The following is a 20,107-nucleotide window of genomic DNA, read 5'->3' as shown; positions in this document are numbered from 1 at the left end:
AGGGATGGAGATTTAACACATTAATGAGACATGTGATCCATGACAAATTGTGTTCTGTCCACTGTGCCTGTACGCCCAACTTTCTGTGTCTCTCCCTGCCTTTACATGCTTGGACATTACTTCTTTATCACCTCAGTCTTTTAAAAAACTTTCCCTGGTAGGGGCACCTGGGTTGTTTAGTCAGTTAAGTGTCTGACTTCGGCCCAGGTCATGATCTCATGGTTCGTGAGCTTGAGCCCTGCATCAGGATGTGTGCTGACAGCTCAGAGCCTGGAGTCTGCTTTGGATTCTGTCTCTCTCTCTCTCTCTCTCTGCTCCTCCCCACTCTTGCTTTCTCTCTCTCTCTCTCTCTCAAAAATAAATAAACATTAAAAAAAATAAAAATAAAATACTTTCCCCTGACTTTGTTCAGAGATCCATCATGAAGGACCTTTTCCTTTGTGCTGTCTCCCTGGTGCTCAAGCAGAAGCCTGAATAAAATGCTTGCCTGGAAATTCCCATTTGGCCCAAGTCAATTTCTACTGCATGGAGAGCCCAAGAACCCAAGTCAGTAACAAATATAATGGGTGACTGGATATGGAGGGTCACAGGCTTTGGACTAGCAATTTTTTATTTTATTTTTTTAATGCTTATTCATTTTTGAGAAATAGAGCATGAGCAGGGGAGGGGCAGAGAGAGAGGGAGACACAGAATTTGAAGCAGTCTCCAGGCTCTGAGCTGTCAGCACAGAGCCTGACGCGGGGCTCAAACTCACGAATGGTGAGATCTTGACCTGAGCTGAATTCCAAGGCTTAACCCACTGAGCTACCCAGGCACCCCAAGCAATTTTTGTTTTAATGGTGTATAGCATGAGGCCAAGAGGAGCTTTAAAGCCCTTGGGCAATTTATGGCCATCATAGGTAGCTCAGAGATTCCAGGAAACACAAGAAAGGTTCATAAAGCTTCTATAGTGAAGGAGCTTCTGAGGGTGCTGAGGGGAATACCTATTGATTTTAATTTGGACGGATTTTAGACACTTTTGTTGGAGGTGGCCCCATTAAAGTTGGGCTGATTTGTAAGTAGCAGTATCAGTGAGATGAAGCAAACTTTGTAAATGAGGAATATATTTCCACTAGAACCCAAAAATGACTAAAACATGTTTCACACACACACACACACACACACACATATATATGATTAGTGTGTCAAATGAATACTCATCTCAGAAGAGCATGTAATGAATGCAATGTCATACCTGTGCTCCTGGAGAAAGGTGGATGCAATTAAGATCTTGTCTGCAAAGTTTGGGTACAATGGCAAAGCTGTTGAGGTACCCCATGAATAGCCAGGTGAAGGCAGATTGTATCCATTTCAGAGAGGAAGGCAAAATTAGGCCAAGAGGCTGTTGAAATAGGCGCATATAATGTAAATGCCTGACAATAAGCTTTTTTATTGTAATGTAAGTGCCTTATGTTAAGTTTTTGATTGCCAAGGCATTCACCTCAAACATATTGACAGCTCTGTGACAGAGTTACTAGCTATATAACTAGATAAGAATCTTGGCAACCCCACTCATAAAAGCTTCTTTTTCAAAAACCCCGTGTGCCCAAATAAAAGCAGAACCCCAGGTACAATTTCTCTCCCCGCCTCCTCTCTCTCTCTCATTCTCTCCACTTCAGGCCTTGATGTGTGGCCTGTAGAGGCTGCTTTTAGGTAGTAAACTTGAAAAATGGAAACCTGAGTAAGGTAGAAAGGCCCACAGTGACCACCTGGCTGAATACAAACAGGCCCATTTAGGTGACACACTTCAAAATATCCATAAGTCCTAGCTGATTAATGAGTTACTTACACCTGGACACATAGTTTACAAAAAAGGAAAATTCCATACATTTCCATACGTCCTCACCTTCCCCCTTTAACTACGGACCCCCCCCCCCATCACTGTTTTGTGGCAGTCTCTGTTTTTGCTGTCCTGCCCACCACTTCAAGGAAGTATTCAACAATAAATTTCTATTTCCTTTGTTCTGCCTTGGGGAATTCTTTCACTGCCCATGCCACTAACCTCCACCAGATTGAGTCGCCCCATATTTGGTGGTCCCATCTGATCAGGAGACTCCACATTTTATGGCCCATATGGAGAACATTTGCCTGCCCAGGGCTCTCCCCATATTCTCTGGAAATTTCTTGGGGCTGTCCTTCAGTGGACTAACTCTACAACTCCTTGGGAAACTGATAACCTCCAGCAGAGATGTTACTCCTTGGTGAAGATTGAAAGCTCCAGGGGAAACCAGCTGGACCACCTTTTCCTGAAAGGGTGAGGGATTCCTCTTTGCCCTTTGGAGGGATCTTTCCCTCCCTCTCCTTTCTCTTTCAAGCCCTGCAGCAACTTAAACATAGTACTTCCCAGACAACTGGCCAAGGCAGCTCCCTGGTATGGTCTGGAGGTCTGACATTGAATGGATTGGACTGCCTGCCCCTGTGAGGGCAAAGAATCCCTTTCCTCTGCTATCTCACTCTACCCCTCAAGGTCTGTTCCCAACAAATGGCATATCTAGAAGGAGCAGTTTAACCAGGACGAATCTGAAAATGTTACAGATTTGGTTGGACCTTTTCCTGACACTGGCTAATTCTCAGCCACCACCTTATATCTGTTGGTTCCCTTCCCTTTTTCCTTTGTTCCCATCGATCCAGGAGCCACTTGATCTATGGACAAACACATTCCTACACATCATAGTGGTGAGTTCTCCCCCTCCTTTTTCTGGCCTGGTTCAGCCAATCTGAGTCTGCCTTTTGCTATTGCAGGAGACACCCCAACAGGAAGTGCCCCCAGGATTTGCCAGGTCCCTCTTCTTGGTGGGATGCCCCAGTAGAATCAGTCACCCCATATAAGGTCCAGTCCTTTTTCAGGTCAGTGGGATGTCCTGACTGAAATCATGATCATGAGTTGGAACCCCATTCCCTTTGGAAGGACATGGCTTTGGGAATTGGCAGCTGGTTTTTCTCACTGTGGGACAAACCCCCTGTACTCATTGGACTTACCCTTGAGGTGTATTCTTAAAAACTGGATTGGACCCCTGAAGCCTGAAGAAAAAAATCTCATCTTTTTATGTAATTTTTCCTGGCCTCAATACAAACTACAAGATCAAGATTTATGGTCCCTCCGTGGAACTCTTTCTTATAATACTATTTGCCAGGTTGAGTTTTTCCAGAACTCCTCCAAATAACCAGAGGTCTCATATGTGCAAGACTTCATGGCATTTTCCCCAAACCCTGACCTTCAAAAAAAAAAAAAAAAACTTTAGAATGTGTCTTGCTCTGTTTCATAGTCCATCTATCTGACACTGTGGACATTCTAGATGACCCTTCTTTTATTCTGCACCAGCATCTTCCCCTTCCTCCTGAAGACACAGAGACTCCCCTGGATTCTATTAACACCTTAGGGACATTGCCACCACCACAACACCACCCTACCAAGGCCTCCTGTCTCCATCCCATACTCAATCTGGCATTAAGCACGAGCCTAAAGACCTGACTTGTGTTTCTCCACAAAACGTCAGGCCCTTCCAGAGGTAGTGAATGGGATGTGGGGAAAATTAGAGTACACATTCCCTTTCCAATGTCTGATCTGTTTCACATAGAAACAAATCTTCATTCCTTTAGCCAGCATTCTTCCCATTTAATTAAGGAATTCAAAAGCCTCATAATTGCTTTCTATCTCACCTGTCATGATGTTCAGATCATCTTTACTATGTACAGCAACCATGAGGGAAAAACCCATATCTGGTCTTTGGCTTAGAGCTGGGATGATGAGGCCCATACCTGTAATCCTGACCTTGCTCCAGTAACAGTACAGGCAGTGCCAAATGCTGGCCATAGATTAAATTATCAGGCAAGAGACCCTGATAGAGTTAATCAGGATTACATGATAACCTGCCTAATTTAGGGTATGCAATAGGCATCATAAAACCTGTACATTATGCAAGACTTAAAGAAATAATCCAAGACCCAAATGAAAACCCTGCTGTATTTCATTCCTGCCTAATAGAGGCCATGAGAAAATACACCAACCTAGATCCTAAAAGCCCAGAGGGCACAGCAATGTTAGCAATGAATTTTATCATCCAGGCCTCCCCTGATATCAAACAAAACCTTCAAAAGCTCAATCAGGGACCTCAGACCTACATCCTCACACTTCTGGGTATGGTCTTCAAGGTCTTCAATAACTGAGAGGTAGTCTGAAGGGCTGAAAGGGAATAGGAAAACAAATAGTAAAGCACAACATATGGCTGCAGCTATCGCTAGTTCCCCAACATTCTCTGGATCCACCCAGGGCAAAAGCCATTAAAGGTACAAGCTGCTAAGCATCCCTGTGCCCAAGGGGCTCATCAAACCTCCTTTCTTTGTCACCAATTGGGACATCTGGCCCAGGGGTATCAAATGCTCCCTCTTTCAGAGACTTGTCTGGCCTTCAAACAATCAGGGCATTGGAGGTGGGATTTCGCCTTATTGTTATGTGTGGGAGGGTCATCCTGGGCCTCAAAGTCCCAAGCACAGTCCATCGTAGGTAATCGACAGCCTCAGGCAAAGGCCACTCTGTGCAAAGGCAGCTGCAATTAGCTCTCTACCTTGATTATGAGGAGCACAATGGAGCAGGAGCAGATGATCTCTCCTTTGGCTGATGGGGCCCACAGGCTGTGCAAACACCCTTGTCCTCCATCTCTTTGGCAGAGGATTGGGTAACCCTGGGTGTGGGAAGAGACAAAATTGAATATCTAATAGAAATGGGAGCCCTTATTCTGCCCTTATAAAATACTCAGGTGTCATCCTCCAGTCTTTGATTCTCACCACTGGCATAGATAGGCACCCAAAGAGGGTACGTTTCATTTCTTTTTTATCTTTGGGGAACATTTCATGTTCCCCTTTTTCTTTGGGTAACAATAACTTTACCCACTCCTTCCTTTTTTTACTTGATTACCCCCACACCATTACTTGAAGGGACATACTATAAAAGGTGCAAACTAATCTTTGTGTTTCTGAGATTGACCACCTCCTGCTAGCATTTTTGTCTTCTTGAGCCCTCCACCCCTTCAAACAGCAAGGTCTTTATTTTTTAATAGGTGCCCCTAAGTTATGGAATACCTCCATTCTGGGGTGCTCCATTAGAAACCCTCGTAAAGATACAATGTGAAGATTCTCATTTCTTCCACAGTAAATCCCACGACTCCTTACGTCCATAGGCCAGACAGGAATTACGGTCCCTCATACAAAAATTCTTAGTGATAGAACTTTTGCATCTCTGAAATTCACATTATAATACCCCTATCTTGGCAATTAAAAAGTCTAATGGTTCATGTAGAATATTTCAGGACCTAAGGTCTATCAACAAGGCTATAATTCCTATTTACCCAATTGTTCCTACACTTATAGCCTCCTAGGACAGATCCCTTAAGACAATTTTATTTGTTTGATCTTTTTTTTCGATTTTTTTTGAAACTTTTACTATAATTAGTGAACATATAGCACAACATTGGTTTCAGGAGAAATCAGTGATTCATCACTTACACACACACCCAGTGCTCATCATTACAAGTGCCTTCCACAATCATCTAGCCCATCCCCAACCCAACTCCCTCCATCAACTCTCAGTTTGTCCTTTAAGAGTCTCTCATGGTTTGTTTCCCTCCCTCTTCCCCCTCCATATGTTTATCTGTTTCATTTCTTAAATTCCACGTATGAGTGAAATCATATGGTATCTTTCTCTGACAGATTAAATTCTCTTATGAAATACACTGTAGCTCCAGTGACATCCTTGCAAATGGTAAGATTTTATGGATTTTTTATGGCTGAGTAATATTCCATTGTGTGTGTGTGTGTGTGTGTGTGTGTGTGTATTCTATTCTTTATCCATTCATCACTTGAAGGAAATTTGGGTTTTCTCCATAGTCTGGCTATTTGTTGATAATGCTGCAATAAACTATAAACACTGGGGTACATGTACGCCTTTAAATTTGTATTTTTTAATCATTTTATTTTATTTGTTTATTTTGAGAGAGAGAGAGAGAGGCAAACAGAAAAGAAGAGAGAGAGAGGGAGAGAGAAAGGGAGATAGAGAATCCCAAGCAGGCTCTGTGCTGTCAGCACAAAGCCTGACATGGATCTGGAACTCATGAAGCATAAAATCATTACTTGAGCCAAAATCTAGAGTTGGAATATTTAATCAACTGAGCCACTCAGGTGCCCCAGCATTTTATTTTATTTTACAGAAACAGAGAGAGAGCACAAGCAGAGGAGGGCTAGAGGGAGGGAGAGAGAGAGAAAGAGAGAGAGAGAGAGAGAGAGAGAGAGAGAATCCCAATCAGGCTCTGTCAGTGCAGAGCCTGATGCCTGATGCAGGGTTCAATCCCACGACTGTGAGATCATAACCTGAGCTGACACCAAGAGTTGGACACTTAACTGACTGAGCCACCCAGGCACCCTTTTTGCTTTGTATCTTTTGGGTATATACACCTAGTAGTGTAATTGTTGGATCATAGAGTGTTCTATTTTTAACTTTTTGAGGAACCTTCATACTGTTCTCCAGAGTAGCTGAACCAGTTTGCATTCCCACTAAGAGTGCAAGAGGGTTCCCTTTTCTCCACATCCTCACCAACACCTGTTGTTTCTTGTGTTGTTAATTTTAGACATTCTGACAGGCATAAGGTAGTATCACATCAAGGATTTTGAGTGATGTTGAGCATATTTTCATGTTTGTGTTAGCTATCTGGACGTCTTCTGTGTAAAAGTGTCTATTCATGTCTTCTGACTATTCCTTAACTGATTATCTAGGGGATTTTTGGTGTCAAGTTTGATAAGTTCTTTATAGATTTTTGATACTAACCATTGATCAGATATATCATTTACAAATATCTTCTCCCATTCTGTAGGTTGCCTTTTGGTTTTGTTGATTGTTTTCTTTGCTGTGTAGAAGCTATTTGTCTTGATGAAGTCCCAATAATTCATGTTTCCTTTTCTTTCCCTTGCCTTCTGGGACCTGTCTAGTAAGAAGTAGCTGCAGCCAATGCAGAGTTTGTTGTCTGTGTTCTCCTCTAGGAATTTGATGTGTTCTTATCTCACATTTAGATATTTTATCCATTTTGAATTTATTTTGTGTATAGTATAAGAAAGTGGTCCAGTTTCATTCTTATGCATGTTGCTTTCCAGTTTTCCCAACACCATTTGTTGCATAGACTGTCTTTTTTCCATTGGATATTCATTCTTTCCTGCTTTGTTGAAGATTAGTTGACCATAGAGTTGTGGGTCCATTTCCATGTTTTCTATTCTGCTCCAATGATCTCTGTGTCTGTTTTGTGCCAGTACCACACTATCTTTATGACTACACCTTTGTAATATAGCTTGAAATCCAAAATCATGAGGCCTCCAGTTTTTTGTTTGTTTGTTTGTTTGTTTTTCAGAATTTCTTTGGCTATTTGGGGTATCTTGTGGTTCCATACATTGGAACCACATCTTTGTGGTTAGGATTGTTTGTTCTAGTTCTGTTAAAAATGCTGGTGGTATTTTGATGGGCATTGCATTAAACGTATAGATTGCTTTGGGAATTATAGACATTTTAACAATGTTTGTTCTTCCAACCAATAAGCCTGGAGTGCTTTTCCATTTTTTTTGTGTGTGTGTGTTCTCTTCAATTTCTTTCATAAGTGTTCTATAGTTTACAGAGTGGGGATTTTTCACCTCTCTAGTTAGGTTTATTCCTAGATATCTATTTTTTTGGTGCAATTGCAAATTGAACTGAGTTATTGATTTCTTTTGCTGTTGCTTCATTATTGGTGTATAGTATTGCAACACATTTCTGTATCTTGATTTCATATGCTGCAATTTTCCTGAATTTGTGTATTAGTTCCAGCAATTTTTATGTCTTTTAGGTTTTCTACATAGAGTATCATGTCATCTGGAATTAGTGAAAGTTTGATTTTTTTCCTTGCCAATTTGAATGTCTTTTATTTATTTTTGTTGTTTTGTTTCTAAGGCTCAGACTTTCAGTACTGTTAAATAGTAATGATGAAAGTGGGCATCTTTGTCTTGTTCCTAACTGTAGGGGAAAGGCTTTTATGTTTTCCCCATTGATGATGATATAACTGTGGGTCTTTCATATATAGCCTTTATGATGTTGAGGTATGTTCCATCTACCCATACTTTGTGAAAGGTTTATATCAAGAATGGATGCTGTATTTTGTCAAATACTTTCATTCATTTATTGAGAGAATCATATGGTTCTTATCCTTTCCTTTATTAATGTGGTGTATCACATTGATTGATTTGAGAATATTGAACCAGCCCTGAATTCCAGGAATAAACCCAACCTCATCGTGATAAATAATTCTTTAAATATACTGCTGGATTTGATTTGCCAGTATCTTGTTGAGAATTTTTCCATCCGTGTTCATCAGGGATATTCTTCTAATTCTTCTATTGAGTGGGGTCTTTGTCTGATTTTGGAATCAAGGTAATGTTGGCCTTGTAGAATAATTTTGGAAGTTTTCCTTCCATTTCTATTTTTTTATAACACTTTGAGAAGAATAGGTATTAGATCTTCTTTAAATTTCTGGTAGAATTAACCAGGGAAGCCATCTGACCCTGGACTTTTGTTTGTTGGGAAATTTTTGATTACTATTTCAATTTCTTTACTGGTTATGGGTCTGTTCAGATTTTTTATTTCTTCCTGTTTTTAGGTTTCTAGTTTAGGTCATTTATATGATTCTAGGAATTTATTCATTTCTTCCAGATTCCCTAGTTTGTTGGCATATAATTTTTGTATAGTATTCTCTTACAGTTGTTTGTATTTCCATGGTGGTGGTTGTGATCTCTCCTCTTTCACTTGTTATTTAATTTATTCAGATCTTTTCTCTTATTTTTGATAAGTCTGGATAGGGGTTTAACAATTGTATTAATTTTTTTTGAAGAACCAGCTCTTAGTTTCATCGATCTGTTCTACTGGTTTTTGTTTGTTTGTTTCTACATCATTTATTTCTGCTCTAGTCTTTATTAGTTTCCTTCTTCTGCTGGCTTTAGGCTTTATTTGCTGTTTCTTTTCTAACTCCTCTAGGTGTAAAGTTAGTTTGTGTATTTGAGACCTTTCTTGCTTCTTGAAGTAGGTCTGTGTTGCAATGTAGTTCCCTCTTAGGACTGCCTTTGCTGCATTCCAAACATTTTGGAGTGTCATGTTTTCATTTTAATTTGCTTCCTTGTACTTTTTTTTAATTATTATTTCTTTACTTTAATGGTTAACCCATTCATCATTTAGTAGGATATTCTTTAACCTCCATCTTTTGTGGGGTTTTTTTTCTAATTTTTTTCTGTGGTTGATTTCAAATTTTATAGCATTCTAGTCTAAAAATATTCATGATATAATCTTAATCTTTTTGTACTTATTTAGGGCTAATTTGTGACTGAGTACATGATCCATTCTGGAGAATGTTCTGTGTACACTCAAAAAAAATGTATATTCTGCCGCTTTAGGATGGAATGCTCTGAATATATATGTTAAGTATATCTGGTCCAGTGTGTCATTCAAAGTCATTATTTTCTTGTTGATTTTCTGCATAGATGATCTGTCCATTGCTGTAAGTTGGATGTTAAAGTCCAGTCTTACTACTATATTATCATCAATGAGTTCCTTTATGTTTATTTTTTTAATTTTTTTTAACGTTTTATTTATTTTTGAGACAGGGAGAGACAGAGCATGAACAGGGGAGGGTCAGAGAGAGGGAGACACAGAATCTGAAACAGGCTCCAGGTTCTGAGCTGTCAGCACAGAGCCCGATGCAGGGCTCGAACTCACGGACCACGAGATCATGACCTGAGCCGAAGTCGGCCACTTAACCGACTGAGCTACCCAGGTGCCCCATTTTTTTTAATTTTTTTTAACGTTTTATTTATTTTTGAGACAGGGAGAGACAGAGCATGAACAGGGGAGGGTCAGAGAGAGGGAGAGTTCCTTTATGTTTATTATTAACTGATTTATATATTTGGGTGTTTTCAAATTTGGGACATAACTATTTATAATCATTAAATCTTCTTGACAGATAGACCCCTTAATTTTGATACAATGACCTTCTTCATCCCTTGTTACAGTCTTTGGTTTTAAATCTAGTTTGTCTGCTATACATATGGCCACTGCAGCTTTCTTTTGGCATACATTAGCATAATAGATGATTCTCTATTCCCTCAATTTTTATTTTTAATGTTTATTTTATTTATTTTGAGAGAGAAAGAGAGAACATGGAAGGGCCAGAGAGAGGAAGAGAGAGAGAATCCCAATGAAGCTCAGCACTGACAGCTTGAACTCACAAACTGTGGGATTATGACCTGAGCCAAAACTAAGAATAAGACACTTAACCGACTGAGCCACCCAGGTACCCCATCCATCCCCTAACTTTCAATCTGCTGATGTCTTTAGGTTTATAACGAGTCTCCTGTAGGCAGCATATGCATGGATCTTGGCGTTTTGTTTTTATTTTTTATTTTTTATTTTTGTTTGGGGGGGGGTTAATCCATCCTGATATCCTATATCATTTGATTGGAGTATTTAGTCCATTTATGTCAGGGTGATTATTCAAAGATATAAATTTAGTGTTTTGTGTTACTATGCATTTGGTGTTTTTGGTGATGTTCTTTGTTCCTTTCTACTCTTTTTTACTTTTAATCTCCCCACCCCACTCAAAGTGCCCCCCTTAACATTTCTTGTAGGGCTAGTTTAGTGGTCACAAACTCTTTATGTTATTCTCTGGGAAAGTCTTTATCTCTCCTTATATTATGAATAACAGCCTTCCTTGCTTGATAAAGTATTCTTGGCTATATATATCTTCCCATTCAGCACGTTGACTATATCCTGCCATTCCCTTCTGGCCTGACAAGTTTTTGTGGACAGATCTGCTCCAAACCTGATGATTTGTCTTCCTTTGTTCCCTTGTTCCTTTTTTTCCCCCTTGCTGCTTTCAGTATTCTTTCCTTGTCTGCATTTTGTCAGTTTGACTGTGATATGCATTGGCAGTGGTCGGCTTTTGTTGAATTTAATGGGTGTTCTCTGTGCTTCTTTTTTGTTCACATAACCCTTCTGCTCCGTTTTCTCTCTCTTCATCTGCTTTGACTCCTGTTATACAAATGTTTTTATGTTTTAGTAAGTCATTGAGTTCCCTAAGTGTACCTTCAGGACCTATTACCTTTGTTTCCCTCTTTTCAGCTTCATTATTTTCCGTAATTTTATTTTATATATCACTCATTCATTCTCCTGCTTCACCCATCTTCTCTGTGATGACCTCCTTTCAGGTTTTCATCTATGTTATAGTACTTTTAATTTAAATCTAGATTTAAGCTCTTTTATCTCTGCTGTAAGGGATTCTCTGGTGTCTTCTATGCTTTTTTCAATCCCTGTTAGAATCCTTATAATTGTTGTTTTAAATTCTAGTTTCGACATTGTGCTTATATCTATGTTGATTAAATCCCTGGTCATCATTTCTTCCTGTTTTTTTTTTTTGTTTTTTTTTTTTACCTTTTGGGTGAATTCCTCTGTTTTGTCATTTTCATGGGAAATAATAAAAATGTAAATTTAAAATACTTAAAAAAATAAAGGAAGCTAGATCTTAGGTGTATTTTGGTCTGCTTGTTAGGAGTATCTTGGGAAAAAATTAAAAATAAATAAATTAATTAAATGTATAAAAGAAAAAAATTGCTATCTCTGTATTCAAGAAAACAAAGAAATAAAAACCAAAACAGAAAGAAAACAAACCCAAATGAAGCTAGGTCCAGTTTTCCTTAGAGATGAAGCTTGGCAGCATCCTGTGAGCAGTAGACTGTGGGTGGAAGGGATTTGTTCTGGTCTTCTGTGGGAGGAGTCTGCTGGTCTGATTTTCAGGCTGACTTGTCCTAGTAGAAATGTGCTTGGAGAGTGCATGGGGGCTAGGTTTGGTGTAATGACTCTATTCTCCACTTGGTGGTGCTGTTTAGCGCACTGAGGTGGATCAGTGCTGGTGGGCTAGGGGTGAAAATGGTTTCACGTTGCTCTCTAGACTCTGGAGTGTCAAGTTCAAACCGTCACAAAAGCGCAATCACCCTGTCTGTGTCAGAACTGTCCACCTGCCAGGTGGTGCTGCCCTCCTGGGTTTTAGCTCAGGCACAGCTGTGTTTCAAAACTCCAAACTTCAGAGACCTCTGCAACTTGGACACACGCTGATCCCCTGGGGGGAGGGTTTTGCTGTGCCTTGGCTGGTGTCAGCTTGTCACAGGAAACAGTCACAAAACCACGCAGTGGCATTGGCTTGGAGTTTATGATAAACCACTACACACATCTGTCACCAGAGTTTGCTGCCCTCAACTGATGTCTTTGTTCCTGTACTGGTAAACAGAGCCTCTCAATGGTGCCCACAGGGTCTTTTGCCTGTGGACAGGCTGCGTCACCTCTACCAAGTGCACTCCAAGCAAGGGAACTGCTTCTCCCCATGTGACCCAGGGGATCCTCAGACGGTGCTACTGTTTCCGGGGGCTCTGCCTTGCTTTCTCACTGGAGCACCACCAGGAGCTGATCACTGAAACTTCAGATTCTATGCTCTGCTGTCAATAAAAAAACTTGAGATGTGGAAACCATCCCCTTTTCCCCCATTAATTGCTTTGGGGAACAGTGTTCTTGTGAAGTCCCTTGTGTGTGTTCCACTCTCTCTCTTTAGCTCACCTCTCTGCAATAGGGATCCCTCCCCACCATTGCACCCCAGATTCTTTTTTCCTAGAAATCAACTCTCTGCATTTCCTACTATCCAGTGGTCTTTTTTTTTTCTGTTTGTAGACATGCAGCTTTGTTCTCTAAGACTGCTGATTGACTTCTTGGGTGTTCAGAATAATTTTATATTCATCTAGCTATTAAGGGGATGAGGTGAGTTTAGCGTGACCCTATCCCTCTGCCATCTTAAACCTCTCCTCTTGGACATTCCTAGGTACACTGTGCTATATGTAAAATGTGCTTTCTTCTGCATCCCAGTGAACCCAGATTCCCAGGTCCTTTTTGCCTTTGAGTAGCAGGACCCTCCACCCAGGTTACTAATAGCTAACTTCAACTGTCCTCCCTCAGGGCTTTAGGGACAGTCCACATTTATTTGGACAGGCCCTATCCAACCATATGTCCACTCTTCAGCTCTCCAGAGGCCGTGAATTACTTCAATATGTTGATGATTTGCTTATCTGCATCCCTAATGAGAATACCTCCAACACAAATTGTTCTTTGGAGCTTGGCTTCCTGGGACTATAAGCTCTCCCCTTCAAAGGCCCAAATTTTGTCTCAGAAAGATCAGTTCCTGAGACTAATATTGACTCTTGGGACTAAGAGCTTCTTTGACCACCATAAGTCTCATTTTAAATATGAAATCTCACTCTCCAAAACTGCAGCTGCATTCCTTTTTTGGTATGGCTGGGTTTTGTCAAATATAGATACCGCAATTTGCATTAATAACAAAGTCTCTTTGTGAGTCCCTGAGGAGACCTGAGGAGAAGCCTTTTGAGTGGAACCCTAAAATTACAAAAGCTTTTGGGGCCCTAAAACAGGCACTTACAATGGTTCCAGTTTCAGCTCTGCCAGACCTCCTGAAGCCCTTCCCCTTATAAGTGCATGAAAGGAGGGGAATGGCCTTTGGAGTCTTGATACAAATGCTGGGATCCTCTGAATGTCCTGTTGCATACATATCTAAGAATCCAGATCCTATAGCATAAGTATGGCTTCCCTGCCTCTGAGCACTGGGGTCTGTGGCCCTACTGGTTGAAGAAGGCTCAGAGAAGGCATAACTGTTTATATACCCCATCAGGTATTGGACACCCTCAATTCTAGGGCATTTCATTGGATATCCAATAGTAGAACTACAAAATACCAAACCCTTTTATTAGAAATACCTGAACCAAATATCTGGTCATTTCAGACCCTATATCTGCCACTTTACTGCCAGATCCCACAACAAATCCCCCCTTGGCACATTCTTGTCTAGAAAACCTAGATTTAACTTGCAGTGACAGGCCAGATCTTCAGGATATACCTCTATATAACCTAGAGGCTATATGGTTCAGGGATGGCAGCAGCTTCTTAGTTGGAGTATGGGTCCCTGGTACGCTATTGTTAGCTTAACCAAAGTCATTGAGTCCGGACCTCTGACAGGTGCCACTACCTCAGCACAAAAAACAGAACTAATTGCTCTTACCCAAGCCTTCCAACTGGGCACAAAAATGAAACTAAACATATATACCTATTCAACTTATTCCTTCCACATGGTCCATGCCATGATTCTACTTGGAGAAAGAGCCCACCACCCCTCCCCCCAGCCAAAAATACCCTGGTTAAACATGCCTCTGAGATTTTGGCCTTTGCTAGAGACAGTTATGCTCAATGCCCAAATAACTATTATTCATTTCAAGGCCCATATAAAATATAATGATTTGGTCTCCGTTGGAAACAACAGAGCTGACAGATATGCAAAAGCAGCCTCCAGGCTGCTCCTTAAAGCATCTCTGGTTCCCAATGTAAGTCCCTTTTCTCCACAATATATTCAGGAAGAAACCCAAAGGGCACTGAACAGGGGCTTTTCCTTCACTTCAGAGTGTTGACTACAAGACCCCAATTGCAAACTGGTACTGCCAGGAATGTTACAATGGAAATTTCTTAATAACTTACATTAGGCAACCCATCTCAGGGCCAAGGCCCTTCAATACCTAGTGGGACCTCTTTTCATTGGCAAGGACATTCCCCAAACCCCGTTGGCTGTCTCCCATGTGTGTTCTACCTATCATGGCATTTACCCGGAGGGGGCCCACAAACCTCCTTCACTTATTCAACCTATCCAAGGATGAAGGACTCCACCATAGAAAGACTGTCAGATAGATTTTATGCACATGTCTCCTTGTAAGGGGTTCAGGAATCTATTGGTCTTTGTAGACACCTTTATGGGATGGATTGAAGCCCCCTTGGCTTTCTCCTGAAGAGGGAAAAATCAAGAAACATGGAAAGGCTGACTGGATATAGAGGTTATGGAGGCATCTACTGAATTTAAAGAGGGGAGAAAGTGTTTCCAGTTGAACTGGGGAGAACCCGAGGCCCTGAGACCTCCGCCCAACCTGTCTCTGAGATGTCCCAGGAGGATAATGGTCTCCTGAGAAGAAAGAATTCAAGGATGGACGAGACACAAAGGTTGAACAGTGCAAGTGGGGAGGTTTGTTAAAGTGAATGCACACTCTGGAGATGTGAAAACAGGTGAGCACAAGGGAAAACTGCACCCAAGGCACGGGTCTCTATCCTTTATTGACAGTTGTTAACTTAGGAATGGGAGTGGGATACTTATTACTTGGTGAGGGGATTTCTTTGGAAGATAGGTTTCTTTTTCTTCCTTACTTGGTCAGTGTTTCTGGCTTTCTTTGTCTTGGGCATGCCTGGTTTGATCTGGCTTCTTGTGGCTTTGTTTTTGGAGTGCTGCCAGGATAGATCTCTAACTTTCCCAGTAATTGGCCATGACTCCCTTGTTTCTGGTCTCCAGGAATCCTCTTAAAGCCTAACTAACCACCATTCCCCATAAAATACTTTAGGCCCTTAAAATATTTTAGGGAAAAAGGGGTGATGGTCCATCTTCCGTAACAAATTCATCCTGGTGTAGGACATTGACCCTGCCTGAGGTCTTCAGAAGTACTTGCTTGCTATCTAAGTTTTAGGAAATCTGGATGGACAGATAGGAGTAAAGGGAAGTCATGAATTGGTCCAAGGAGTGTTGGTAAGTTTCATCTTCACAGGGGATAGGTTATAATCCCTGGAATATCATAATTGTAAATGAATTTGTTGGAGTATGGAAGAGATAAATTTGACAAGAAAATTAAACAAGGTTCAAAAAACAAAAGTAACAATATTGGACTTAAAAGCAACAACAACCAGGTTACAGATGGAAGTGCCTCACACACAGCCTTCAAAATACTATTAGTAAGGTCAGTCCCTTTGGTATTTGATGGAGCCATTTGGCTTGGTCATAATTTTTAGATGTTTTCTTCCACCTGTCCTGTGGTGTTGATATAGGTGCAACATGTTCTGTTAATCAGCACAAGCTTCACCTTGTTCAGCCAATAAGTAATCCAAAGCCAGCCATTGCCCATAACCACACTGGTCAAAGATTGGTGTGACTTGGAGAGATCTGAGAAAGTGGATGTGGTGAAAGTGAAAGCTAGTCTATCTTACACTGCTGTAAGATTTTGTAGTGTGGTTTCATTATGTGCAAACCCTTCCAAGGTGCTAACACAGCATGGTACCTGGTTTTGCAGACATTAAGGCTTATTGCCCTCCAGGCTTTAGGGTGAGGTCAGGTAGAATTATTTATGCATACTCCCGGGAACTACATGCCTCAGGGTGCAACTGCCCAATGTTCAAGGTTATCAATCCATAAAAACCCTCAAGCCATTGGGTAAACACTGGCCCCTGTATGTTGTGAGAAGGATGTCTACAAATAAGAAGATGGTTGAGAGGGGCACATAGAATCATGGGATAAGTCACTGTTCCAGTGGAAATTTGGGCCTGTGTTGGGGCAACCCTATGCACTTATTCTCCCAGGAGGTTTAGAATCAGGATGGTGTTTTTATCTGATTCTGTCTTGGAGGGGCTACGGATTGAGTATATCATCTACATATTGTTAGAGAACTCCAGTGACTAAAGTGAACTTTCTGAGTTTTCTGGCAAGAGCATTACCAGATAGGACGGTACTGTCCCTAAAGCTCTGTAGTGGGACTGTCCAGGCATACTATTGAGTTACATTGATAGATAGGTCAGTCCATTCAAAAGCAAACAAGTATTGAGATTCTAGATATAAGGGTATGCAAAAGTAGGCATCTTTAAGATCCAGGACTGTGAAACAAGTGGTACCTTCAGGTATCTGGTCAAGAGAGTGTAGGCATTAGGCACAATAGGGTGTATGGGAATAACAGCCTCATTTATAGCTTGGAGGTCGTGGATCATCTGGTACTCCCTATTTGGTTTTGAAACTGATAGGATTGGATAATTACAGAGAGACTGACATGGAACTAGGAGGCCATGTTTTAGGAACTTTTCTATTAAGGGCTGGAAACCTTGTTGGGCTTGAGGTTTAATGAGGTACTGGTGTTTGCAGGTGTAAGTAGTTTTGTTCTTTAAGGTAATTTTTGCAAATGTTTCAAATACTGCTTTCCCTGGAATTCCTTTGTCCCACATGTAGGAATTGACTCAGTCTTAGATTTATGGTGCAATATTATCAAAAGGGTCTTCCTGGGGGTGGGGACACAAGCTAGCTAGGAAAAGGCCCTTTGCTTCTGGGAAGTTGATAGTATCTCCAAGGGTGGATAAGAAATCCTTTTCCAACAGAGGGCTTGTGCGTGTTGGCATGGCCAGGAATTTTGAGTTATGAGACAATTAACCCATAAAGAAGGTAGGGTTTCAGTGAGATATTTTGATTTTGGCTTTCCCTCTCCCCTAACAATAGAACATGATTCAGAGTTCAAGGATCCAGAATGGGAAGTAAGGACTGAATATGCAGCTCGCTCCCATGTTATTCAGAATCTGACAAGTTTACTTGCCACATCAAGAGTTACCTATGGTTCCTCCCCAAAATGGTGATGCTTTTCGTGGGAGCTAGCAGGAAACTCAGGCCCCATCAGTCATTCAGGGCAATAACTGGTAAGGAATCATATCTTTATTGCCTTCAGACATGAGGTCAGTCCCTCTTCCAATGCCCTTTGCACCCAAATAGAGGGCAGGACACTTTACTGGAGGGTAGTTTGGAGGGCATTCTTGTCTACAGTGGGCTGGGATCCCACAGGAGAAACAAGCTCCTTTACCTTGTGCTCTTCTTTGGAGTTGGTTTGGGTGGCCGTGAGGTGGTCAGGCAGCCTAACGGCAGTGGCTAAAAGCCTTAGTCTGTCTTCATTCCCTTTGTTCCTTCCTTTCTTCTTCAGCCTGATCTCGATTTGAAGACAGAGAAAGTCACATATACAAGATGGTTAAAGGGAGTTGGGGCCCTAAAATCATCTTTTGGAGCTTTCTAAAAATATCTGGGCTGATGGGCTTATGAAGAGGGCCCCCAGGATAATTGCTTTTCTGGAGTGTCTGGGTCTACATTAGTGGATTTTTGTAGTCTTTCCACCAAGCAAGACTAGAAAAGGACAGGATTATTGCATGGGTTGTTGTGGCCAGAATTTGCGATCCCCAAAGACCACCAGGGAGCCAAGTCTGATGCAAAAGCAAAGAGCCTTTATTCAAGCTAGCTCGAGCTCAATCCCCTACCTGCACTGATGCAGCAGTGAGATGCCAGAGAGAGCCAGCGAGTTTCAAAAGCACAAAGGTTTTATAGGGGTCTAGGGGCAGTTGGTGAGGTAATGGCTGTGGCCTCAGCCGATTGGCTGGGGAAGGGTCGGAGTCCTGATACGCAGGTTGCCGGGCGTGTTTTGATAGGGAAGTTTGAACGGGTGAGCGGGAGGTTACTCAAGGGGAGGAGGCATGGTCTGAGGTTTCTGCGATTTTCCTGGAAAGGGGGCATGTCGGGGACATAGTCACTCAAGGTGGAGGACACAGCACAAGATGGAGTCGGCCGGCATAGGTCCGCTCTTTCATTCCCCCCCCACCCCTTGTCATGTAGCTTGCGGACCCAATCATGGGATGGCTGCATTTCTATTTTGTTCTCTTCTGTTATTAAGTGCTCTCACTGAGCACAGAGGACCATTGGTTGGACGGCCTCCATGCAGTCCCTGACAAACCGGACCAGTCTGTTGATTATACAGGGTCCGAGGGTTACTAGTAGGAGCAGGATGGCAAGGGGTCCGGCAAGGGCCAAGATGAGGGTAGTTAACCAGGGAGACCAGTTGAACAAAGACTCGTACCAAGACTGAGATTGTTCTCTCTCTAACTTCCGTTTTTGCAGCCCTTCCCTTATGAGGGCCATAGATTCTTTTACAACCCCCGAGTGATCAACATAGAAGCAACATTCTTCCCTTAGGGCTGCACATAGTCCTCCTTGCTGCAGGAATAATAAATTTAATCCCCTTTTGTTTTGGAGTACTACTTCTGATAAGGAAGTAAGGGATTCCTGTAAATGAGAAATTGATTTTTCAATTCTTTCTATGTCTAAGTCAATGGCTGCCCTTAGCGTTCCATAGTTTTTGTCCTGAATGACGACTGAGGATATTCCGGTCCCTGGCCTGCTAATCCCAATCCCAAGAGCACAGCCAGAGTTAAGGTTGTAATAGGCTCTCTTTTACTTCGGGGGTTAGTAGAGCCTAACCTGTTAAGTATTTCTCCCCCTGAATGGTATACTAACTTGAGGATCAACTGCACGAGTATGCAGAAGCTTTCTTTCGAGGAGTTAAGGACTTGGGAGTGGACGCAGGGAGTAAGGCCTCTGGAACAGGCCCACCATGCATTTTTGGGAGGGAGTAGATACACTGTCTTCCTGGGGACTGTTTGGGTTTCATTACAGAGATGTGACTGCTCGGGGGGTACGTGGCCTATACAAGTGCCTTGCCCTGTTACCGCCTGGAGGGTTAGTCTTGCAGTAGCCTGCTGCCATCTTCAGGAGCTAGAGTTGGAGGCTGTTGTATAATTGCCTTTAATGGCAATACCTTCATAATATGGGGGCCGGACATCTAGACAGAGCCAACAGGACTTAGTCAGGTTGGGCCTAGAAGTGTTTAGTACGTGGTATGCTCCAACAACCGTGCTCCACAGGAGGTTTGCATCAGATAGTAAGTTGTGACCTGGGGCAGGAGATGCGGGTGATGCTCTGGTAGGGACAGGGGATGTGGAGGGCCGTATGGCTGGGGCCTGGGTGTTTCTGGGCGAGGCCGTCCGGGCAGGGGCAGGTTGGGGAACTAGTACTTTGTTGGGTCCTACCCTTGTGGGGACTGCTGGGTAAGGGGAGTCGCTTGCATTCGGAGAGTAAATAACATTCCCGTGTCTTTGGCTCCTGGCCTAACCCGGTCATATCTCCTGAGTCCCCAGGTTTTTCCACTCTCCCATCCTATTGTTCTTTTACCTTGGCTTGTAAAGGATATAACTATGTGATTACTGTGCCCCCAGACATATGGTGGTCAGGGACACTGGGCTGCT

At 42.1% G+C, this 20,107-nt stretch overlaps 2 long non-coding RNA genes across 2 annotated transcripts; both read right to left on the bottom strand.

The window, feature by feature from the left end:
• Positions 1–271: 271 nt before the first annotated feature.
• On the bottom strand, positions 272–18,481 carry LOC125168753 (uncharacterized). The gene is made up of 3 exons (XR_007153281.1): positions 18,290–18,481; positions 3,910–3,913; positions 272–317 (listed from the first exon to the last, which is right to left on the bottom strand). It is a non-coding gene; the product is annotated as an uncharacterized LOC125168753 (long non-coding RNA).
• LOC125168754 (uncharacterized) lies at positions 4,165–17,949 on the bottom strand. The gene is made up of 3 exons (XR_007153282.1): positions 17,845–17,949; positions 4,605–4,721; positions 4,165–4,222 (listed from the first exon to the last, which is right to left on the bottom strand). It is a non-coding gene; the product is annotated as an uncharacterized LOC125168754 (long non-coding RNA).
• Positions 18,482–20,107: the final 1,626 nt, after the last annotated feature.

This window comes from Prionailurus viverrinus, chromosome B3, assembly GCF_022837055.1.
Source record: "Prionailurus viverrinus isolate Anna chromosome B3, UM_Priviv_1.0, whole genome shotgun sequence".
Lineage (NCBI taxonomy): Eukaryota > Metazoa > Chordata > Mammalia > Carnivora > Felidae > Prionailurus > Prionailurus viverrinus.
The sequence above is the reverse complement of the archived record's forward strand: the minus strand, read 5'-3'. Positions and strand labels throughout refer to the sequence as shown.